This window comes from Anguilla anguilla, chromosome 8, assembly GCF_013347855.1.
Source record: "Anguilla anguilla isolate fAngAng1 chromosome 8, fAngAng1.pri, whole genome shotgun sequence".
Taxonomy (NCBI): Eukaryota; Metazoa; Chordata; class Actinopteri; order Anguilliformes; family Anguillidae; genus Anguilla; species Anguilla anguilla.
The window spans coordinates 18,511,727-18,537,306 of NC_049208.1; the positions used below are offsets into that span (position 1 = coordinate 18,511,727).

Sequence of the window (25,580 nt, forward strand, 5' to 3'; positions counted from 1 at the left end):
CTGAGTAGTTTTTATCATCTAAATCCAATTGAAAATAAGCTTAAGTTTAGATTTCTTTTGTGTGTATACATACGTGCATATACGTACTTTTTTCCACTTTCTTTTTCCCTCTCCCTCACACACACAGTCCAATTACTTAGAAATGATAAAAGGAATGTGTGCTTTATTTGTATGGTTTTGTGGAAACAGATTTTTTTCATTGCTTTGGGAATTTGTTATCTTAAAAACATTTTGTCAGTGAGCATCTGTTCATTCCATTCACACAGTCTGTTGACTCACTGAGTGATAAACACCTGAAACACCTGCCTGTCCCTCATGTTTACATCCCGCTTACTGCGCGTGACGCTCCGCCCAGATACTGCCCCCAGCCACTGACCCTGGATCAGCCTCACATCATGGTTAACAGACAGAATTACCACTGTAAAATCTGATCCCAGATCAGTTGGCAGGTGTTAAGAAGAAACAAGCTGCTGTTCCTGCTCTTCTTACTGTACGTTCATCACTTCCGACTAAAATTGGTTATGATGTAATGCATCAGACAAAGGTGGGTGTGCTCACCTGTGTCTCCTAGGGCTTCTATCATTTGCTGAGAGACAGGAGGAAGCTCATCCTTTAGCATCTTAGACATGGACAGGAAGCTTGTGCAGAACATGTGAAAACCATCAGCCCCTATGAAGGCCCAGTCTTCACTCTGGAAGAGTGGTGCTAAAAAAGTGGGCAGTGTGCAGCAAAAGGCTCATGTGCTGGTTTTCCCACAGCCTCAATTGCTCTATGTAGATAGAGGCATTGCACACGTTTAAGGGTCAGCTGAGGGGGTCAGAGGTCACTCTACGGGCACCTCCCATTGCTTCATTCTCAGCATTCTTATAGGTCAGAAGTACTGCAGAGCCACTGTGAACAGCACAGGGAAATGCATGAGAAAATCAATAGCACTCTCAGCCATTTTGATTAATGTGACTCAACTCTCAGCTGCCTGTAGTATTGCTATTGTGTCTCAGAGTGGAATATTACATTGAAAGATCTTTTGTAGTTGGAAAGAGCAAATAAAGCAGTATAATTTGCTCAGTTTTGATAATTTCTTTAAATTTTTGTACGTTAAATTGGTTTTCTAAATGTTTACAAAACTTAGCACCAGATATTTTATGCAAGTTTATAAGCAGGCAAAATAGTAGTACGATCACCAGGGGCACAGCAAGTGGCAATTGTAAAATCGCATGCCGCAAGACCTCCTTTGGGCAGTCAGGTTTTTCCATAAAGGGCTCTCAATTGTGGAACATGGTGCCACCCAAAATAAAATTAACTCAAAATATTAAGGTTTTTAATAAAAATGTTAAAGGCTGGCTGAAGCAAAATCAGAGCTGTATGCATGTTTAATTACTTCATGATTTGATTTTTTTCCTCTTCTTTAAATAATGTTCTATAATTGTATGTTTTTGAATTTCTTTTTTCTTATTAAAAGCCTAAATAGGGACAGGAGTTGGAAACTAGCAATAGCTATAATCACTGTATGCGGTACATCAGTTACATCAACTTGTTTGTAACGAGCTGAAGTGGTACTATGTTAACTTCCATTGTCCCTACCAAATAAACTATATGAAATTAAATGAAATCCATGATGAATTTATTGTTTTTGTTTTACTGTATTTTAAATAATAAAATAACATATGCTGATTATGATGATGATGAGTAGCAGTAATAAAAGTAGTAACATTGTTTTAAATGATGACGAACATGAAGATGAAGGAGCACCCAGATTAGGTGTAACAACTTCTCATGCAAATGTCTTTATAAAGACAATGCCTTCTTGCAGTCATTCCAGATTTAAGGTCTTAACCAATGGCAAGTGTTTCCCATGGTTACTTTCATGTTTTATACCCTACTTATACCCTATAGTCATCCCAAAATAGATCTGCTTGGAACTTAAAGCCCTCATTTCTCTATTGGCGCATCATTATGAACCTATGGGCTTATGCAGGTCTGTACTTGATATTGAATCCATGTTATTTCTAAAGCGCTTTAGCTGATTTCCAGTAGAAAGTGAAACCCTGGAAACATTGCATTTTTTACATTTCAGCTGTAAAACTATTATCAATACCGAGACAAAGGGGTTGAATGTCTCGCAGGCTGAATTATTTTTACCAATAGGAGTGCCTAAAATGAAATACATTATTATTATTATTGAAATTTATTTTCAGCTGTGTCATTGTTCTGTCATAATATAGCAGTAAATTATTTTTAAAAAAGCAGTGACATTACTAGGAGAGAGGGCATTTTTTCTGCTAAATCTCCCTCTGGAGTTGTTGTGCATTCATACAGCTGATCCGACACCAGCCAATCGGATGCATTTTCGCCAGCGCTGGGGTCAGTGGACTGCACAGGCTCTGCAAGGTTCCATTTCATTAGGCTGCTCCTGTCTCTGATCTGAGGGAAGACTCACCTGAGTCAGCACAGCTGATGACTCTTCCGACAGGCCCAGGAGAGAGAGGAATTTCCTGCAATTCCTTTCGGGCGCGAGTCTTTGGGGGCAACAGTGCGTGACAGCAGAACGGCCCAGCAGCCCGTTTGTCTGAAAAACATGTTTCAGAAAAAAACTCTGATGTGTTTAAGTTTGCCAAAGAAAAGATGGAAAAAAAAGCAGGGCGGTGCATTGGGACAGATGATGTGGAGGACGAGGCTGTGTTATGGGTGCAGTGTAAGCGGAAAGGAGAGAGGGCTCATCTGAGCTTATGTGGTTTCCAGGGAGAGCGACTGGACATGTGCCACCACATCTGTAACACGGACATGATCATGAACTCTGAAATGCATTTATGGGAGCGCATGCATGATGCACATCTGCGCATAAGACAGAAATATGGCCCAGACTCCTGAAAGTGCACAGCTGTCTATCAGCAGTTCTCTGTCACCCCGATCACGCAGACTTTACTGGGAACGCATTTACACTAGCTGTTCCCGTTAACTGAAGAGTACAGAAATTAAATAAACATGACATGATATTTGGGCTTGTCGCACTATGACTGATATTTAAACGAATCACCCCACTCTGTTTTTACATTAATAAATGTTTTAAATGACATAGATAAGAGAATGAGGGAGATTCACAGTAAGCTGACTTTCTCCCATCACTTCCAAGATCTTAGCAATAATCTCTTTACTGCAGAGCCTGTTACCCAGAATCCCTTGCTTCACACCCATGAGCGGATGTGGCCATGGCTGTGGGCGGCTCTTTGACCTTGAGCCCAGGTTGTGATCAGAATGGGGCTGTCAGCTGATGTTTGTCTCATTGCCGCTCCTCCTGTCAGAGTTTATCGAGGCATTGGGAGTGTGGACTGGGCTTCCCCCTCTGGCTGCATTTGCAGTGGATGCGGTGTCAGTTAAAATAACTTGCGCATTAAACAGAAGCTTTCTCTGTCTTAAAAAATGGAGAATGCAAAACACAAGGCTATATGTGTGTGTGTGTGCGTGTGTGTGTGTGTTAGAGCCAGATTAATTCTTTTTTTCTGTTACATTAGGGCGTTATTTTGGATGGTTTCCCTCAGTATAACCTATTTTTATTTGTAAGCAGCAATAGGTATCAAGCAATGTATGAATTTGCTATTGCCTTGGTACATTTTCATAAGTGTGGTCAATATGCTGTTATATTAAAGTTGTTTTTGAGTATTATTAAAACCCATATGAATAATACCATTTATGGATGTAACTAGCAAACAAATCCTTATTAATATTTGAACACATTCGGCAACTTCAGGCTGTAAAGCACATTATACAGAGCCAACAGTGAGATTGATCTATACAAGTCATTTTTCTTTTTAGGACAATATACCGTTTAAATAATATGAATGATCATATTATATCCTGTATGTCTAAAATATGTACTCTATGAAACAATAAAACACAAACAGTTAATTCACTGGGAAAATGGCATCCCCTGGGACTCCTTCATAGACCCTCAGAGGTCCCTGAATCTCAGTCTGATGAACCCCTGTCTATGGAATGTGTATCAATGCTCATGAAATACTTACGAAGGTGCACTGTACAGTAGCCTTCAAAGAAAGGGTTATCTTTAGTACATTCTCGAAGAAAAGTAACGGATTGGTTCCAATAGTATGTCCCCAATAGTGGCAGAATAGTACTATGGTGCAGATTGAACTATTTAGATTCTAGTCTCTCTGCCCCTGCAACTGTATAGATTTTTATATAGATTTTTTCGCCAGAGATGATTTTTGTGCTTTCATGTTGACTTTGAATTTGTGTCTGACCTTCCTAGTGGCTGCAAAACTGTCACAATTCTGAACTACACTAGAAGGGACGTGGCAGAATTATGAATAGTTGCTGGCGAGTATTTTGAGATTTAGGTTACCAGTTTTCTCAGCGAAACCCTGTTAACAATTATTGACAATTATTCAAGTTCAAGTCCAAGAAAATATTCATTTTTTCTCTTATAAAAATATTAATCATTCATTCAGTCCTTTTAGTAATAGTTCGGTACATAAAACATAGGCCTAATTGGATAACAGTGAGAACACATATCCCCCTATAGAGTGTGTGCATATGTGTGTAATATAATGTAATGTATACACATTATGTACCCCTGAGTATTTCAATGTACATATTCCTACTGACACTAAGAAGCACTATATGACCAATAACAATGCTGCTGATCCTTATTGAATTCAGAGTATGTGTTTTTAATGTGAAAGATGACACCAGATGTATGTCAGCACTATGCACAGTGTTTGAATGTGTTTGAATGGGCAGCAGCCCAGTGTAATGATCCTGCAGCCGCTCACAGCTGTAAATGTAGGGCAGGGAGTCTTTGCAGGATGTGGGTAACAGTTTCCTATTGGCTGTGGGGAAGAGTTGCTGCACAGCGTGTGACCTCTTTATGGAAAATAAAAAGCCCAGGGCTACGTGCACATTGCAGATGGGATGAAGGGTTACCCTTTTTTAATTACATTTTGGGCCGCCTTTATTCGCTCATGTTTAAATGATTCTGTGTGAGAGAACTGAATGTGACTCTCCTCGGTGCTGTGTACATTGATCAGAAATGTGAATTTGTGAAGGTGGGCTTCAGATGGGATAGCCATATTTTATATTTTGGACAATTGGAAAAACACAACCAGTCAGCAAGCAGACTGTGACAGTGATGTTGATAGTATATTTGGTCTTCTATTGAACGATGAAGAGACAGAACAATGTAGTTCAGAACACCAGGCTACTGAGCTATTATACCTAGAGTGGCTTTGACTTCTCTATATTCACATAGACATACAGACACAAATGCACTGGCTGTTAATGTGCTGAGAAAATGGCTGTTGCTGGTAAGCTCTGTGCCCAAGCACAGGACCTGGGTTTGTGCAGCCGCTGTCAAAATACACAAAGGCTGAATCGCAAAAGCTGGAGCCAGGTGTTTTGCAGAAGAACTCCTCTCTGTCTTTAGCTTCAGTAGATCCTCACTGTGTTTTGGACAAGACTGGCAAAGTGAGAAGGCAGGGAAAATATTGAGTTGTCCCTTGATGAATGAACACCCCTAGCAATAGAGAGATCAAATTGAATATTTTCAATTGAAAATTCACATACCCTTATCTGTTTATATGGAATTTATGCAGAGAGCAATCATTTATACAAGATTATTCTACAGAATTCTATTATTATTATTATTATTATTATTATGAACAATAATAATAATGGAATACACTGTGGATTACTATTACGGTTTTATTTTAATCCTAACAAATCAAAAAATTTATCAATGCTGAACCAGATATTTACACAGTTCAGTAAGGCAAAGAATAGCATTATAGGTTCCAATAATTGATTTTACATTTTTTTTAAATTAATGTACATTGATATAATAGTAATAACAGAGAGGAACGTACACCGGACAAACTGATATTCTCTGAAAGGGAAGCACTCTCAGTAGGCAAGATATTTTATTCCTTCCTCTTCCTGTTGCATAAAGCTGGCCTCCAGAACTCATCTCATTTAATCTAAATGGCACCTTGGGCTGCTGTTTGCAAAATGATCTGTAGTTAACCTCACACCTTAATCCCACATGAGATACCAAAGTTGTATCCTTGAGCGACATGCTAAAGCTGAAATTCTTCAGTAAAGATCCAGCTGGTATGTAAAAGTATAAGTGCACAAGCAAGTGAATTGCCTTTCAAAAAGTATCCCGGGAAACATATCATGGCATCTAGTATTGTTTCAATGATGATTCTAATAATTAGTTATTTTCCTGTGCTCCTTCTCCTGAGTAGGCACTGTGCACACCTTCTGCATGACCGTGATACAGTCACTGAACATTAATGAATTCCATAAAATTGCTTGCCTGTTCAAACAGGATATTTTCCAATCAACACTTGTGGTAACAGTAAATATCCACTTGTATGGACGAATAGTACATCAGATATTAGACGGAATGAGGGCGTATGCTAAGCTAATAAATAACACAGTGAGTTGTGTTTGACATGGGAAAGGCACTCCTCTAGCTCGGCTAGGAGTGACTCACCCCATACGCAGCCCTGCTCCCCATCTGACGGAATTCCTGCCTGCCCGAGCCTGCCGGCGTCCTGACGGAGAGTGTCTCTGCCGTCTGTTTGCCCTCAACGGCCACGCTCGCTTCAGCACAGCTGCCGCACAGCACAGTTGGGGTTTTCTGGGAGGGGGGATCATGGGACCTTAAAGTGGCCCGCATGGTGCTCTGTCATCTTACTTCAAATTAATTTACATAAAACCAGTTTTGTTCTTGCTCTCTCTGTCTCTCTTTCTTTCTCTCTCACTGCACGTGCGAGTGAGTTTCAGTAACATCCATTATCATAAATGTAAGGAAGGTCCCCTGATATACAAATGTAATCGGTCACAGGCCTAAAAAGAAAACTGAAATGTGTGTTCCGTCCCACTGGTTTCCCCTCATCAAAAAACACATAAATAAAAAGTAAAGTACAAGATCAAAATATAAGGAAATTTTGATCGTAAGTCAAAGCATATGAAAAATCATGATACAGAAACATGTAAATATATTTCACAGTATATGTCATTTAGGAAAATATATGCAGTGGGCTTCATAATGTTTTGGACAAAGACATATTTTTCCTCATTTGGCTCAGTACTTCACAATTTTATATTTGCAAACAATTCACAAGTGTATATACGGCCATTTGCATATACGTTGTTTGCTCCATTTAGAAATGACAGCACATTTTTATACAAAGACCCCCCATTTGGGACATATTAATGTTACACAAGTGAAAGTAGCCATGTTTAGTACATTGTTGAATATCCTTTGCGTGTAATGACTGCTTTTAGTTTGTGACCCATAGACATCACCAGGTGCTGAACATTGTCCAGTGATGCCCTGCCAGGCCTGTACTGCAGCCATCTTCAGCTCCTGCTTGTTTCGGAGGCTAGTTGCCTTACGGTAATTTTTCTCTTCAGCATATGAAATGCATACTCAATTGGAAAACAGTTTTTGGCTTTGAAAAACTCCTTTATTTTTTTAGCAATATGCTTGGATCATTGTCTTGCTGTAGAATGAAGTGCCATCCAATGAGTTTGGAAGCATTTGGTTGAATTTGAGCAGATGATTCTATAAACTTCAGAATGCATACTGCTGCTATCAGCAGTTACATCATACATGAAGATAAGTGAACCAGTATCTGTGGCAGTCATAGCAAACTGTAACCAGGCCATTCTGTTTTTGTGATTAACTAGTGGTTTGTAGTGCAACTTCCATGGTTCTTTGTGCGAAGTCTTCTGTGGACAGAATTCATGGACACATCCACACCTGCCTCCTGAAGAGTGTTTCTGATCTGTTGGACCGGTATGTGTTTTTCTTAATTATGGTCAGAATTCTTTGGTCATCAACCATAGAGATATCCCTTGGCCTACCAAGCCCTTTGTGATTACTGAGCTTACCAGTTCTCATCTTCTTAATGATGTTCCAAACTATTGATACTGGTGAATCTAAGGTTTGGCCTATGTCTCTGGCTGTTTTTTCTTATTTCTCAGCCTTATAATAGCTTCCTTGACTTTCATTGGCACAACTCTGGTCCCCATGTTGAAAATGCTATTAACAGACTCCAAATGCAATCAAAAGCCTAGAATCAAGACTAGATACTGCCAGCTCTCAGGAAGCAACTGAAAACATCTGTCTAATAAGAAACACCTGTAAAGCAATTCATCCCAAACATTATGGTGCCCTGAAATGGGGGGGTTATTACACAGTAAATCCCAATGTATAAAAATACCCCTGAGAATCCACACTTTAACCAAATACAAATTACTTGATTACAAATCTAAAATTGTGGAGTACAGAGCCATATATATATATATATATATATACTCACCGGCCACTTCATTAGGTCCACCAGTTCAACTGCAAACTGCATCCGTTAGCGCAAATATCTAATCAGCCAATCAAGTGGCAGCAACTAAATGCATTTAGGCATGTAGACATGGTCAAGACGATCTGCTCAAACCAAGCATCAGAATGGGGAAGAAAGGTGATTTAAGTGACTTTGAACGTGGCATGGTTGTTGGTGCCAGACCGGCTGGTTTGAGTATTTCAGAAACTGCTGATCTACTGGGATTTTCACACACAGCTATCTCTAGAGAATGGTCCCAAAAAGAGAAAATATCCAGTGAGCGGCAGTTCTCTGGGCGAAAATGCCTTGTTGATGGCAGAGGTCAGAGGAGAATGGCCAGACTGGTTCGAGCTGAAGAGCATCTCTGAACGCACACCACGTGAAACCTTGAAGCAGATGGGCTACAGCAGCAAAAGACCACACTGGGTGCCACTCCTGTCACTTAATGAAGTGGCCGGTGAGGGTGTGTGTATATATATATATATATATATATATATATCCCAAACATTATGGAGCTCACTGTATATGTATGAGGCTTGCTGTATCCTACGGTATGTACAGTATAGTATGTTTTGACAATTGTATGGAAATATCGGTTATTCCTCACATAACTTAAATTCACACGTAATATTTTTGGATCTGTGTTCTTTACCAAACTTCTGAGAGACCGAGCCCAAGCAGAGGCTGTGGATTCAGCAAAGTGGTGGCTTGGTAACCTTTAGTAAAGTTCACAGCAAATGACAGGGGATTACTGCCAGCTGCCTCCAAGGTTAACCAGCCTGTCAGCTTCTGTTTCATTGTTAATGGAGCTGAACTGTATGGGGAGGTAATTGTGTGGTGTGGGAGGATCTGAGTCAATGCAGCCTCCCCCTCGCTCTCTCTCTCTCTCTCTCTCTCTTTCTCGCTCTCTCTCTCTCCCTCTCTCCCTCTCCCTCTCACTCTCTTTCTCTCTCTCTCTCTGCGCCTCCCTCTCTCCCTTGCTCTCCTCTCTCTCCCACACCCCCTCCCTTATTGTACAGAGAGAGACCTGGTTGCTGTGAGAACACCCTTGTTGGTGCCTAATTAAAGGTGGAATTGGCAGGGGTAGGTGGGAGTTTTTATTTCACTAGGTGGCAGTGTGCTGCTGTATCTGGACAAAAGAACCTATACTACCTTAATTTTTGTGATCTCCATCCCATCCCCACACACATACAGAAACACCCAAGATCAGATTTTCTTTTTGCAGAATTTAATTGTGGGTGACCACTACACCACAATGATATAATAATGTTAATAATAATGCTAATCTAATCATGAGTCATTTCAAGGAAATGTAAATGACATAATTTACAAGAAAATCTGAAAGGAAGCTTGAAAGAAACCTAGGAAACACTCTGGATCCTGTTGTGTCTGAGTTTGACATCAAATGAGTTATATGCCTTTTATCTGTGATGTTAGATCCTAACTAAATAGGCTAAACCTGACAACCATGATGTAGCCTTTGCTGTATGTATGAAAACAACATGCTAATCCTTAAATAATAAATGACTGAACCACAAACTACTTATAACCGACTCTTAATACCAGATCAACATTAGTCACAGAAAATAAAGCAGTTCTCAACATAATTTACAAAGAATTCAAAATGTATAGCTAAACATTGAATTAAAAAGATATTGGTGCTGAGCAACAGAACCAATAAAAAATGACATAAGAGGAAAATGACCAAGTAAGATTAAAGGGGTGGTGAAAAACCACTGTTTTCACTTATTTTATGAGGGATTAATCAGAGAAAACCATTTCACAGGAATGCTTGGCGTGTCTGTATGAAAGGGTATGAAAGCATTATATGTGTGGAATGAACAGTTATAGCTGCAGGTTTCAAGATGTGACTGCAAGAGTCTGTTGAAGAGGGGTAAGCAAGTGACTCCATTTTGGTCATTAGACATTTACTGCCGGCCCCAAACTAAATGGAAAGGGTAGAACGAAGAATCTAAGGTCATAAGTCAGAAGCAGCAATAAAGTATGAATATTGGACACACATTAATGGGGATGATACGCAGGTGGCTTGATTTGTATTGAAAATTTCCTTGTCTCTGGGGCTTGGTGTAATGAACTACAAATCACAGCATTCCTGTTTTAGCACATTGCATAATTACAGGTTGTGATCTTATTAACATGTGTTTTTTGCATCATATACCAGAGGATGTGTTCAGAGTATCAATGATTTGGCTGTAATAGATGTTTTTTGTCTGAGCAAAGCAGTTTCACATTTTAGCATGCAATTTATTTATGGCTCTATTGATGGTCTTATTTGCATCTATGCATATTGATGGTCTTGTTTGCATCTGCAAAATAACTATCATGCCAATTCTGAATCAGGCACAAAGTTTGACATAGTCTGCACCTGGTGATGCCACCCCTGACAAAACTATAAAATCAAATAACTGACTTCTTTCATAATTACTACAGATCAAGAAGCACCATCTCCCTCTGCTAGCTGTTTTCTCAGTCCTAGTTAAATAAAGTGTTATTAATTAGTCTTGTCTTCCTGTTTGGGAAGTAGACAGAGGCAACCAGAGACAATTTGATGCTTCATATTTTGTTTTTCCACTGATACTTTCCAAAATGATGACATCATGTGGTATGACAAGTGTAAGCGTAACCTTCGAGGATGCTTATGTGTGTGTGTGCGCGCATGTGCGTGTGTGCATGCATGCGTGAGTGTAGTGGTGTTCTTCCACATAGAACACCAATGCTTATCAGCCCACTTTTTATTGATTATTGATCAATTATTGATCAATTGTTTATTGATCTATTTTCTATTGAAACTTCATTCTCAGAGCCGCAGCTCTACTCAAAGGGGAAAATAATTTTCCAGGAAAACAAATGAATATTTAACGTTATGTCTGAGTAAAACTTGAGGCACATTTGTTTTGTTGTTTGATTTTATAGCTCTGAGATGCAATGTTGCTTTGTTTGAACAGGTCTGAACACATTTGGTGCATGCAATACTGAAAATATATGAGCCACGAGAAAAATCTTTTTGGACAAATACAATAAGAAAAGAATAACACCATGGAAGCAAAGGGACTGATTCAGTCCATCTTTCTGAGGCAACATTGACTTATGATTGTATGCAAATTTTTGTTCTTCTTTTTACACACAGTGAGTTTAGCCATCTTCAAAATTACATTTGTGACAAAAAAAGCTTTCTCAAATGTACCTGTCAAAGTTAAGGAGACACGTTTATTCATGCTTGCCATAGATCCTGAAATCTAAGGACTCCAAAAATTGTCTTATCTTGAAGGGCATAAAATACACATGAATACAATTACACTTTATTATGATAGACCAAGGCAACCAACATACGCAAACGATTCATATAGTGTAAGATGAAATTGCTATAAGCCATAGTTGCTATGGGTACCATCATCTAGTTACCAGCTGAATGTTTTTCAACAGAGTAAGAATATATCTAAATCAACAGAAATTATTAAATAAATACTCTTGTAGTATTACTGCAAACATGTTCTCATTAACACTAAGATTCACTTAAAACTTCTAAAAATGTATCTTTTTAAAATACTCCATCCCCCCCCCCCCCAAATGTTGAACATGGTTAACGGCCTTGTGTTAGACATTAGATAAAATTCTTTCATCTTTAAAGAGGAAAAACATCAGGGTACACTGCCAGCCATTGCTTAATTATTAGAAGCAATTTGAGTACACAATGTCAACCTTGTTATTGGTTCACGTCCTTGATTTGCATGTACAGTAAAGCTTAGATCTGGTACACCTGACAAGCTGACTGACAGGTCTTGACTCCGGTATGCACATTCCACAAGCGAGGGAATATTAACCTCCACAACCAAACACAATTGCGTTCAAAGCTTTTGTAGTGTTCAAAATTTTTCTTGGAGGCATATCTGAACCATAAATCTATAGATACGATCAAATGATCCTTTCAGTTTGATGATTCATTTTTACAGTGCAACCCATTTATTTTCATCATAAAGCATAAATGCCCTTTCCCCTTAATTACACTAAATGACTCTCACACTTGTTATGGAGAGAGTCCATATTTCCATTTAACGGTACGTGTATGAACTTGAGTTGAAAGCCTGTGGAGCGATGAAAAATCCGCACAACTAGAAAATGCAGCACATCTCAGCCGTGTTTGGATCATTCCATGTGCTTTCGATCCAAGATCAAACGCAAAGAAAGATGATCATGAATTATTAAATACATTCTCAAAATTCAGCTCACCACCCCTGCCCCCCCCCCCAAAAAAAACATTTAAAAAATAAAACTGTGCACTTGAGAAAGATGAGAGTGCGTGTCCATAGAAATTACCTGCACTTACACAGACCACGGACCCATTTATAGCTCTAAAGAGTTTGTGTCCTGTAGAATTTCCCATAAACAGTAGACTGGACTGAAATCTGAAATATTTCAGATCCCATGATGCTAGAGACTTAAGGAAATATCCCACATTCTAATTATTGGGATTCATTTCCAAACAATATTTTAGTTTTTAGATTTTCCACATATTACACAAAATTCTGACAAATAATAAAAATGATTTGAAACCAAGTTTTGAAACCAAATATCACAAATAGCGCATCTGTGACACCATTTCCGTTCTCTCACTGCATTGCAGGGGATGGAAAATATAACTCGCGTCTTATTGTTTTAAGTTTACATCCTGAAAGCAGCTTTCTTCCGCAGAACTCGTCACTCCTCTGACACTTGCCAAGAGCTTCTTTCATCTCAACACTCACAGGCGGGAACAGAGGCTTAAATGGCATTACGTACAGTCCTGACAGTTTTAAAAAGCGCTCTCAACAGAACACACGGCCCAACAGGATCTTCCAGTTAACCCAGAGGATGAATGTGACTAGAAGGACATCTTTATTCATTATAAGCGTTACCAGTCTGTAGAGCATCCTGTTTTGGTGAAAAAGTATCAATAAACGACCAATGGTAGCAAGGAAACAATGGCAAAATTGTTTGTCAGGGTAAAATAAAAGAACACGTTTATGGATGCGGTGGGACATGCTAACAGCACTTGAAAAACAAGTGATAAAATTCTATGCATGCAATTGAGAACACTTTTGCTTAATAGAAGAGTAGTATAAAGATGAGTGAGGAATAACGTTTCATGAACCCCACAATGAAGCATCACACACTGACAATCACTATATATCGATTTATATGAACCTATCAGAATCATTTGGTTCAAATCAGTGAGTAATTCAACAGCACAGCATATCTCCACCCAATTTCAGGTTCATGAAAATGATAATGACGACTAAGATGACTACATTTCTTTTTGGTTTGTAGGACAATGGCCTTACGCATTTAAAAAAACATTTCTCTGAAATATATTTCTCACAAGAAATTACTTCAAACTAATTTCCTTGCAGTTCTTTGGTTGAATCGATATCTGATCATTTTTCATCCATCATTTTCCAAAATGCACATACTAAAGCAGGTTTCAAGGGATTAACCCTTGAATAGGGTTAGAATTATGATTAGTGTTAGGGTTAGGGTTTAGGGTTATGTTTAGGAAAGCATAACTAAAGGGTTAGTCTTTGATTTTGATGTCCCAAATCAAGTATTGTGAGGATATAGCCAAATTTAATCTGTAATTACATTTATAAAAATAACTGTGCACTAAAGAAAAATAAATATCTTTTTTTACTCATTTTTGCCCCCATGACAGGAAGGAATTCTGAATTAAATCAATTTGATTCATTTCTGATGTTCAACAAATGAGCTTTCATTACTGTCACCTAAGAGTCTGACTTGAATCTGTAAGTTCTCTGGACATCTCTCTCCTGTGATTGAATGCTGTAGAATTCTATAAGCCGTATAAGCTGAGTGGGAGCGTAGCCATCTCCATGGTAACATGACAGCTCTTTACAGGGGACAGGTTGTCTGGTCATGTGCTGTATGTTTGGCATGTGCAACATGTCCCAGCAGGACTACCTAACTCCTCTGACTACACTAGGGCACAAGCCAGTACTGTACATCATTATAACTACATTAAGCAGTAATTAACACACCATAAGAAGAGTTTACTCAACATTAGAGCAAGACTGGGCAGTGGCACATGGCACAGCAACTAGAATATTGCAGGTTTGTACCTTTGTGCAATGAGAAAGGAACCAACATCTTCTGCTTCATTAAAATATCAGCCTACATTAATGGATACTATGTAAAATGCCATTTATGAGTTGTTGTGGACAACAACATAAGTTAAGTAAATGTATAAGAAAAACAGTAACATCATTTGTGAGACCATGGTCTCGTCCAGGGCCACCTGTCCTATTACACACTGATGACCCCTCGTGTTGCTTGGATGCCCGTAGTTTACCTACACAAGCTGTGATAATGGCAGTATCTAGCAGCAATGATATGAATTGATATTGCTTGTTTATTAATAATCCATCACAACACCATTACTCTATATCACATTTCACTTGGTGTTTGGACTGTCAGGTGTTGGGGGAAGCATAATTGCACCTGTCTCTGTATCTTGAAAACCCATCCTTCAAAACCAGATATTCTGGTCTGGAAATACTGGACACCAGATGGCTCTTTTAAGCACACACTGCGATATATATTTTTAACAGCTATAACAGACCCGAGAGCTTGATGTCCCTGGTGCTTATTGATGTTCATTATCTTTGACATGCCGTTAATATGATTTGCGTCAAAATTTGCTACATTTGCCTTTAATTCAAAACCTGCAGACTGCTTCCCAGATGTAAATGTACAGTACTGTGGAGACTTAGGAGTTCTAAGTTCAGGCATTTCATTACTCACTTTGTACAGGATCATGCAGATAAGCCACTGCTCATAAGCCACTGACAGTTTGACCTCTACTTCTTAGAAATGTGAGCCACAATAATAGTTGTAAACTGCTGACCCAAACTGGGGTAGTATTCAATTTACAAAAGACAATTCTGGAACTTGATGTATGAAATTCAATGCAGTTTACCAATGCAATATGCGCTACAATATATACAGAAAATAAATTGCATATACAATTGCATGCACAATGTTCTTTTAACTCATGCTGTATATTTTAATATATATTACATGGAAATGACATGCATTTTGGATTTCACTGAGTGATATATTGATGTGTTTTTCCAAGAGCGCAAATTTTAAAATGAGGGATCACCTAGAGTAGGATTGATTGATTAATCAGCGTGACGTAACTAAACTGTGATATCTCTTTGATCTCACAAGGATTTGCTTATTTTGATTTAGAGCTCACAGCACAGACAGGTTGCTTGTACAGACAGGTTTGTGTGCAGAAGGTGTGGTGCATTTGGAGGCCATGTTAACATATTATTTGCATCATGTGAGCTTGCTCCCAGCTGGCCTAACTGAACACGAAGGGGCTCCAGACTGTGGCACGATCCCAGCTTTAAGCTCACAGGTGGGAAAACTGGTGTTCTGCATTGATGTGCCCAGAGAAATTTGGTTGTGATTTCTGGCAGTCACTGTGGTGAACCGGATCTGTATTTGAAACAGGCAGAGATAAATGAGTCGGTGGCTGCAAGGCTGAGACTGCTCGTCTCTCAGGCGGCTGGTTCACACCACAGCGCCATGCTGGGGATTGAAGTACATTAACTCAGCCTCAGCATGCAGCCGGCCTACACAGTGCATATGCAAGCTGTGCCGTGCTGTGCCCATGCAGTTCTCCGCAAAACCAGGCAGCATGAGTCTTTTGTTTGTGCACATGCCCTGTTTTAAGTCACCAAGGCAGAAAAACAACATACAACTGTGCGGATAAAAAGATGCAAAAGATGCTCTCGTTGTTATATGAAACAACAAGAGCTTTCCATCTTATGATTCACCGGCCAGACTTTCCATAGAGTCATGATGCCTGTAAGTGATGTTTTTGCAGAACTGCGGGTTGTAGACTATTATGACCACGTAACATAATTTATCTGGTGAGATAGCCAAAACACAGGAACAGAAGGACTGCAAATTTGAACATGTGGGGAAGAGGGACTTCTCTGACGTAGTCTGTCATCTTTTCGAGACCTTGCTGTACCTCTACATCACACAGCATTCAACAGTTTCCATTCTCCTCAGTTTACATGCTTTGCTGTTTCAATGGAACCCTCCTTTATAACAGAAATGCTTCATATTACTATTATTAATACAGCTTGGCCACTTGAATTGTTAGGGATCAACGCATCTTTCCATTGAGTCAAAGTCAGAACAATGTAGAAACTCACCACAATAACAAACACATTACAAAAGAAAATAAAAGTGTATAGTAAATCACATTGGCCAATGGGAAAACCACTGAAACACAACACAAGCTTGTGCTGCAGTCGTCCACTATCCTGGTTTAAATACTCTCACAGGGTAGTGTTAAATACCCTCACAGGGTAGTGTTAAATACCCTCACAAGGTAGTGTTAAATACCCGCACAGGGTAGTGTTAAATACCCTCACAGGGTAGTGTTAAATACCCGCACAGGGTTGTGTTAAATACCCTCACAAGGTAGTGTTAAATACTCTCACAGGGTAGTGTTAAATACCCTCACAGGGTAGTGTTAAATACCCGCACAGGGTTGTGTTAAATACCCTCACAAGGTAGTGTTAAATACCCGCACAGGGTAGTGTTAAATACTCTCACAGGGTAGTGTTAAATACCCGCACAGGGTAGTATTAAATACCCTCACAGGGTAGTGTTAAATACCCGCACAGGGTAGTGTTAAATACCCTCACAGGGTAGTGTTAAATACCCGCACAGGGTTGTGTTAAATACCCTCACAAGGTAGTGTTAAATACCCGCACAGGGTAGTGTTAAATACTCTCACAGGGTAGTGTTAAATACCCGCACAGGGTAGTATTAAATACCCTCACAGGGTAGTGTTAAATACCCGCACAGGGTAGTGTTAAATACCCTCACAGGGTAGTGTTAAATACCCTCACAGGGTAGTGTTAAATACCCTCACAGGGCCTGATATGCTGCATCAGGTCCGGCCTTATCGGAGCCGAGGCGTGAGTGCCTTTCTCTGGGTTTAGGAATTACATAAGCTTTATCCTAAAAAAAACACATGCTAAAAACACAAAACTGTGAACCCACCAGTCCCCCATCTTGAATTTGTGATGTGGTGCCCGCTTCCTCATTGGCCCACACAAAAGAGTGATAAAAAAATTTTTGTCATAAAAACATTACCTAATTTGGTTAAATGATTAATCTAGAAAGTGACATAGTGCCCGCATTGTCAATACTAATCATGTACTGATAATTATAGTTATTACATTAATAATATGGCAAATAATAATCACAGCAATAACCTGCGCAGGAAGTACCTTGGCATTATGTATTATTATGTTTTATTATGTATTTACATTTGATTTGTATCAGAGTCATGAATAATATAAACCATGTGATATAATGTTGTGATGATACACTTTTCATTAATGCAAGGCTGCCTTGCCTTTGCCAAAGTGTGCTAATTATCTGACAAGGTTTTCCTCCATAACTGGGTTTCCAGTAATATTAACATTGTTATGCAAATGATAACATGATTCCAGATATATATAGATGGAATATTATTGTGAATGCAGCCTTCTTGGGCATTTACACAAATGTGTTTACCTCTATTAATTTTTTAAAAAGATTCTAATAAATATGATTATATAAAATGACAAAGAGACATGCCTTTAAAATGGGAATATTTTGTTTTTTGAAGATGACACATTTACAATCTTTTTAAAATCTCTGTTCTAATTAAAATCTTGCTCTTTTCAACATTGGTTTGGAATATTCACATAGATATGAATGGATAAGATCGCCATTTTCTTGGCTGTAAGAAAGCTCATAGTTTTTTTCTGATCTTCTGCATTCTGTTTTTGCATGATCTTAATTTATGTTTGATTTGCAGGCAGATTCTGATTTTTTACTGCCCGGGATATTGCTAGCCAGTGAAAAATACACTCACATTCTGTACCCTGACTGTCAAATAAAAATAAATTCATGCTATGCAAACAAAAATATTCCTAAACTTGAAAGTGGGGGAAATAAAAAGACGGAGACAGGGAGTGAAAGAAAACAAAAGAGGGATTCATTTCAGAAAGAATGACACCCACTTGTAAAGAAAGAGAGAACGAGCAATACGCTTGGCCTCATTCACGCATGCTGATATTTTGCAAGTGATCTTTCAGCATCAGCAGAGCAGAAATGAAACTGCCACCTGCCAATCAGGAATGGAATGTCCACAGGAGTTCCTTATTTCCTTTCCTAGGGGAAAACATTGACAGAAAAAAACAACTTTTCTGTGTAAAGCGGGAAAGGGAAGCCTCATCCATCCTCTGTGATGCAGATTGAGCAGGGTCAGGCCCTCTCCACACTAACCATATTCACACGCCAACAGTCTGTTTGTGGTGTTTCTTCACTGGCCCATGGGGAATGCATCTCATTAACTGAACTCAAGTAGACTTTATTAGCCACATTAATCTCCCACGGAGAGACAAATAGCTAGACAATGCGATCACAGTTACACATGGCAGTGGGTGGGGGGAGCAGGCAGAAAATGATAGCTTGAGAGGACCTGAAAGCAGAGGTCAAAGGTCAGCCCAGAAATATATATAGGTCAGTCAAAAATTAGGATCGTTAAGGCTCATTCTGGTCTTTTGACCTAATGGGAAGTTACAGACCATTCCACAAAAATCTCAGGACACAAGAAGCCACCATCACAGAAATTGGGTTTACACTAAAAGAACTTAATGTTATGCATTTGCAAGCAATACACTTTTAAAAATATTATGAAATACATCCACAGAACGTATATTTTTAAAAGTGGAGAATGGAGGTTTTTTGTTGCAGAGCACAACTTAGAGACAGCAAGTGCTGGTGGTTCCTTCTCAGAGCATGGCGATGTGACAGGAAGAACAGAATGGCTAAGTGTGGGAAAGAGAAACTGTGGACTGGCATTAGGACTGGAGCCTGCATGCCTGAATGCCCCCCACCCAGCTGCAGCCAGCATGCCCTGGTAATCATTCACTAACTGGAGAGACAAGCTGGCGAGTGCAGGGGGGGTCATAAACATTTCGAGAGTTATAAAAGTTTCATTAAGTTCTCACGATATCGCGAATGTGGGCAACCTTTCCTGCTCTCTGTTTTTAAGGCTTATTGCTGCAGTGCACAAGCAGACCCTTTGTGGCTGAGAGGCATTTTGAAACCATCCTGGCCTCTGCACTCATCCTAATCCACAGATCACAACTTATAAATTGGCAAAACAAAGGACGGCATTAATGACGGGTTTTTAAACAGCAAAACTCCCTGGATATAACCCTGCTGGCTCATTCCACATTTCAAAAGCCCCTTTCAGGATTTATTTAAGCCCACACCACAGATTTACAGTCTCAGCAAAAAAAAAAAAAAAAAAAAATGATTTTCCAGCATTGTTAGAAGTCTTAGAGCTACTGTACATTGTGCATGAACTGTGGCATAGGCACATTGGAAAGCAACATAATAATACCTGCGTGAATGCCTGAACAAAAGTGAATTTAAACACTTATATAGGAAAATATTCAATGTAAATTTTACTCCTATAGAGTCAATTTACTCCTATAGAGTCAATTTACTCCTATAGAGTCAATTTACTCCTATAGAGTATGGGCGGAAATCATTTTCCCCATCCTGAAATCCCAAATTATTGCTTCAGGTCTCGGCACAGCATCTCTATTGGGTTTGGTTCAACTCAGGACTTTGACTTCAGGCTACTCCACCATTTTCATTTTGTTTCGTTACACAAAGAATGCTTCAGCTCATTGACATATGACCAGACATTCTCCCTAAGAATTTTCTGGTACAGCGTACAGAATTCATGATTCCTTCAATAATGCCATCCAGGTCTTGAGGCAGCAATGCATCCCCATACGATCACACTACCACCACCATGTTTGACTGTTGGTATGAGGTTCTTACTGTGAAATGCTATATGTGCTATATACCAGATATAATGGGACCTGTGTTGTCCTAAATGTTCCACTTTTGGCTCATCTGTCCATAGAACATAATGCCAAAGGGCTTGGGGATCATCCAGGTGCTTTTTTTGTAAATGTGAGACCAGCATTGATACTTCACTTTGTTAGCAGTGGTTTCCGCCTTGCTACCCTCCCACAAATCCCATTTTTTGCCTGGTATCTTTCTTATTGAGGAGTCATGAGCATTGACCTTACTTGAGGCTAGAGAAACCAGTAGTTCTTTGGATGTCCTTCTGGGATCTTTTGTGACTTCCTGGATGAGTTCTCCATGTGTCCTTGGAGAAATTATGGCAGGTTGGGCACTCCTGGGAAGATTCCCCACTGTTCTAAGTGTTCTCCATTTGGAAATAATAGCTCTCACTGTTTCGGTGGAGTCTGGGAGCTTTAGAAATGGCTTTGAAACCATTTCCAGACTGATATATTTCAACGTTTTTTGTCATCTCATGGAATTAACTTTGATTTTGTGCTTGTAGAAACTTTGTGGTGACTACCTCACTTTGATGATAAGATTCAATATGAATGAGGTTTATATTCAGCAGGGCTGGCTGGAATCAAGCCTGGCTGTGATCAATCAGCTGAATCTAATTATCAATTAAATTTCAATTACTTGGTTGCTTGAATAACTACAGGGGCAATACTTTTTCACAAGGGTGATACAGGTGCTTGATAACTTTTTTCAAATGAAATAATCAAAAAATGTACCCATTTTCCATCTGTCTAATATTACATTTTGTCTAAAGATCGGAAACCATTCAGTGAGACAAATATGCAATAATAGAGGTATTCATGAAGGGGGAAAATACTTTTTCACACCACTGTAAACTCTGTGTGCTAGGGTTGAATTAACAACCTTTTCCTGTGTACTGCAATGTAATGGAAGATCAGCAGTTATTTGACCGTGACATAAACCAAGGTAAATATCTTGCAATCTGCATAATTTATGCAAATGTTATATTTACGATATGGAAATGAATGGGGGAGGTGGTAGGAGAGGGTGGTGCTGGATGGAAGCAGGGGGATAAAGCTGGGCTGGGGGTGGGGTGGTCATAGGTGCATACCAGGGTTTCACTCAGTGGGGGTGGGGTGTATAGTTAGACTGGGTGTGGGCTATTGAGACACGCCCAAGTGGCTGATTATTATCAGTCAGTGAACAGATCATCGCCTCAATATGACTTAATGGCAGATATGCTGTGGCTCCTGTTACCCCAGACTGTTACCCCAGGCTCTTATCCCAGCCTGTTTCTCCATTCTGGTTCAGATGAATGACCCTTTGAATAGTATGAACGGTTCCTTCTCACCAATGAGCTTCTAACGGAAAACCCCTGTGAGGATAAGAACAATCATTTAGCACCACAGATTCGGACAATGAGGTTGTATGCTTCTGCTGGTATCAGTTTTTAAGTACAGTAATAGACTATTAAAACATCAAAATAATAGTATATTAGACAATTAGACTAGGATTCATCTTTCTCATCTAATTCAGGATAAAAAATGTGTCAACATGTGTCAATAAGGATCATCACTCTCTCTGACTGGTCATCTCTCTATCTATCTATCTATCTATCTATATATATATATATATATATATATATATATATATATATATATATATGTCTGTGTGTGTGTGTGTGTGTGTGTATTGATGCATAGCTGAGATTATAAGGAAATAAATGCCACAACAATTTTGAAAAGAATATCTGCCATTTATGACAAACCAATCTCAGCTCATAACAATGACATGTCTATGTACATATGCATATATATTGTATATTGGCTGTATGTGGAGTTTAATATAGGGGTTTTGGCACTGCTAAGACTGGGGATAAACTGAACCATATATGAACCCTGTTTTGTTTTGACAGCCAAGCCGTTACTTAGCAGTTAACACCAAGTGTTAAATTAAGTGTGTAACTATCTGAATGAAGTCTTACATTCCCTGCTGCATAATTAAATTCACACTTATCATTTATAATTCAAAGGGATGCACTCAAGTCTTGTCTTGCCAAATTAGATTTTACACCAATGAGGTTATGAATGAACCCTCTCAAATTTACCGCATGGATTCAGTTATTTGACCCGTCTCAAAGGTGCGGTTGGAGGTCTGCTGGACCCCAGAAGTGTGTGCACACTTTGGGCTGGAACGAGAGAATTCCCCAAGGACGCCATCAGGGAAGCATGATATCCCCCCCCAACGCGCAGTGCGTTAAATATGGATGAGCTGCTACTGTACAGTATTGTGGAGGGAGGACGCTGATGTTGCCAATTAGCCACAAGATTAAACATAATGGTGAATTCCCAGAGGTAAGTAAAGACCTTCCTCTCGCTTAATCCTCTTGGACCCTCAGCCAAAGCCTCAGAATCACTGGCAAACAGCAGAAGCGGCACACTGTGCACAGTACATGGCCACATATTCAGTTTGGCGAGTTTTCTTATTTCTAAAGTTAACTTTGAAATGGGAAATTTGAATTAAGAAGAATAAATAACGCAGTCATTACAAGCAAAATAGCAACAAACTGATTACATTTACTATGCAGTCACACTAGGATAATTTAAAATGGATTCTGTGAGCAAGGTGACGGTAGTTAAACTGGATCAACCCCTGCCTGATTCCTCAGCTTGGCATCTCTGTGCATCTGCAGCCCCCCAGACTTCAACTCCGCCTAACATGCGAGAGTGGGGGATCCAAGCAGGGCCACAAAGCTTTCACACACATGCACAGACTCCACTAAATCCATGGCTTTATTAACCCACGAACCTGCGCATTTTACTGTGGAACGAGCTTTAACAAGAGTATTTCTGGACATGTGCTGTTTTTGTTTGCCAGTTGTCAAATTAGGAATGGGGATTGTTAAAAAAGCTGAGAGAAAATTCTGGAAAAATACTGATGTGCAGGAGTGGTCCGTGCAGAACATTTGCTTGTGTTTTTATTGATTTATTTCAGAATTTTAATTTATATATTTATTTTCAGTAAAGGAAAAAAATGAAGATGGCACTTTACATTATATTCTTGGCTTTATACCACAGCATCAAGGTGCTGTGCTAATCTTGACTGGCCAGCTGAACTCTAGTGACCATAAAGCTCGACTATAATTGGAGTGTTAAACATGGCAATATATTATCTCATTAATAATTCATTTCATGAGGAGACTATGCTATTAAAATGATAATTAAACTGAACCAGCAAAAAAGGATTTATGAATATATCCAACAACAGCGTTTGAATCGCATCAATAATACACAGTGTGACAACGGCCTTGGCTGGCACACCGGTGTCCGAGTCCTGTGCCAGTTAAGCTGCTGCCTTAGGGCAGAGGTCATAAAGGCAACCTTTCTGCATCAAACAGGAGCCATGTCCTGTTACCTGGCAACCATCCCATCCTCCCAAAAGACAGACAGATAGACAGAAAGAGGCTCAGCTTAAACCTGTTAGCACCATGAGGCCATTTTATGATATCACTGCAAATCAAACCATCCCTCAGGCTTTAAGCTGAAGCTTTTAGTGGGGGGGTGGGGCTGTAGAGGGGGCTAGGTGGTACTAGAAAGCAAAATGAGGAAAAAGCAGGGTCTTGTAATGACTGCGTTAAACTATTTACATAATATTTATTTTCTTTAATTTTCCCCTCATAGTTCTCCAAAGCCTCACCACCCCCCTCGCACCCCCTCCCCAATTTCTACTGTATGAGCTCAAAGCCCTTTTTCTCCCCAGCGAATCGTCCTCTTCTCCTCTAACACACTTGCCCAAAGCAATGCGCAGCACCCACAGATGCATGGACGGCCCCATGAGCAGGAGAGGGGGAAGGAGAGAGAACAAAGGGAATGTGTAAAAACATGGTTCTGAGAGCAGGGCTGAAACATCGGCTGTTTTACACAGAGAAGGAGAGAAGGAGAGAGGATGAGGGTGTGGGGTAAGTGTGGCGAGGCTCTAGAACCTGCACACTGTCCTTTCTAATTCACTTAACACTGATTTGTCATCGAAATGATAGACAGAGGTGACATTAACAAACCCCTCTAACTAAATGGCAGTGCAGAAGAAGACCTCAAAAAAATTGTCTATACCATCCAACCAATTCCTCACATATAAAAAATGTATAAGATGTATGCAGCCAAGAGGAAGTAGATGAAGCTGTTGTATATTCTACAGTAAACAGTTATATAGAATTATAGTTCTACTGGAGAAAAGACTGCACTCCCTTTTTTATTTAAGCTTTATTTTACCAGGTTAGTCGCATTGTGAATAAAATCTTTTTTACGAGAGACCTGGCCAAGAAGGCCAACGCATTTAATTTTACACAATACAACATAAAAACATGCAAAAAGAACAAGGAAAAGCAAAATGTGCAAAAATTCAATCAGGCGCAAAAGCATTCAAACCACGGCTAAAACCATTTCCAACAGAATCTATTTCCAACCTCTTTACAATAGCTTTAAATTGACTGAGAGTGACAAAGGCCTGACGCTTCAGCTCTTTCTGAAGGCTATTCCAGGCAGAGAGTACAGAATACACAAAGGCCTTCTTGCCAAAGTGAGTGTGAACTTCAGGAACAGCCATTGGAAGTGAGTCTTGAGACTATAACCAAGTGCCATGGATGGGCACTATTCATCTCTGCTTTATTTAACAATGAGTACTTAATGTTTTTAATTTCCTAAAATACTAGTAATATTATACTGTGAATAAAGGAAGCATGTTGTCCAACAGATGTAAATAAAATGAGGTTTTTTTGGTGTGGATATTGTGAGTTCAGGGTGTGTTCACACATAAGCGCAGATCTGGTACAGAAAGCGGAGTACTCACTTTCGTCTGCCCCCCAGGCACACCTGCCCCAAGGCTGCAGTGAATGCACTGGGTTTGAAGCCCGAAGGCGGCAGGTTCAGTTCCCAGGTGCGGCACTCCCATTGAACCATTGGGAAAAGTAATTAACTTAAATATGTAGCCAAAAAGAATGGATAGCATATAAAAAAGCAAGCTTTAGGGTATGTTATGTTAGTTTTCCTAGATAAGGGTTAAGCGAAGGACAAACTGCAGCATTGCAGTTAGATTGAATTATTCCTGCAAAGCAGTAGCAGCTGCGTTCTTATAGCAACAGCACCACAGCTTCTGCAAAAAACAAAAATTAAAAACAAAAAGCCAACTGTCAGCCGTCATCCAGAACTTTGAATTGCTGATTCTATGAAGTCCTGCCAGACAGATGCAGATGCAACTGAGCTG

At 39.5% G+C, this 25,580-nt stretch overlaps 1 long non-coding RNA gene across 2 annotated transcripts in view; it reads right to left on the reverse strand.

The window, feature by feature from the left end:
* The window catches only part of LOC118234400, a 98,182-nt gene that overhangs the window by 32,232 nt on the left and 40,370 nt on the right, over positions 1-25,580 (reverse strand). For both annotated transcript variants that reach the window (XR_004766661.1, XR_004766662.1), the window contains exon 2: positions 2,438-2,566. This is a non-coding gene — a long non-coding RNA (uncharacterized LOC118234400). The remainder of the gene's footprint in view (positions 1-2,437; positions 2,567-25,580) is intronic.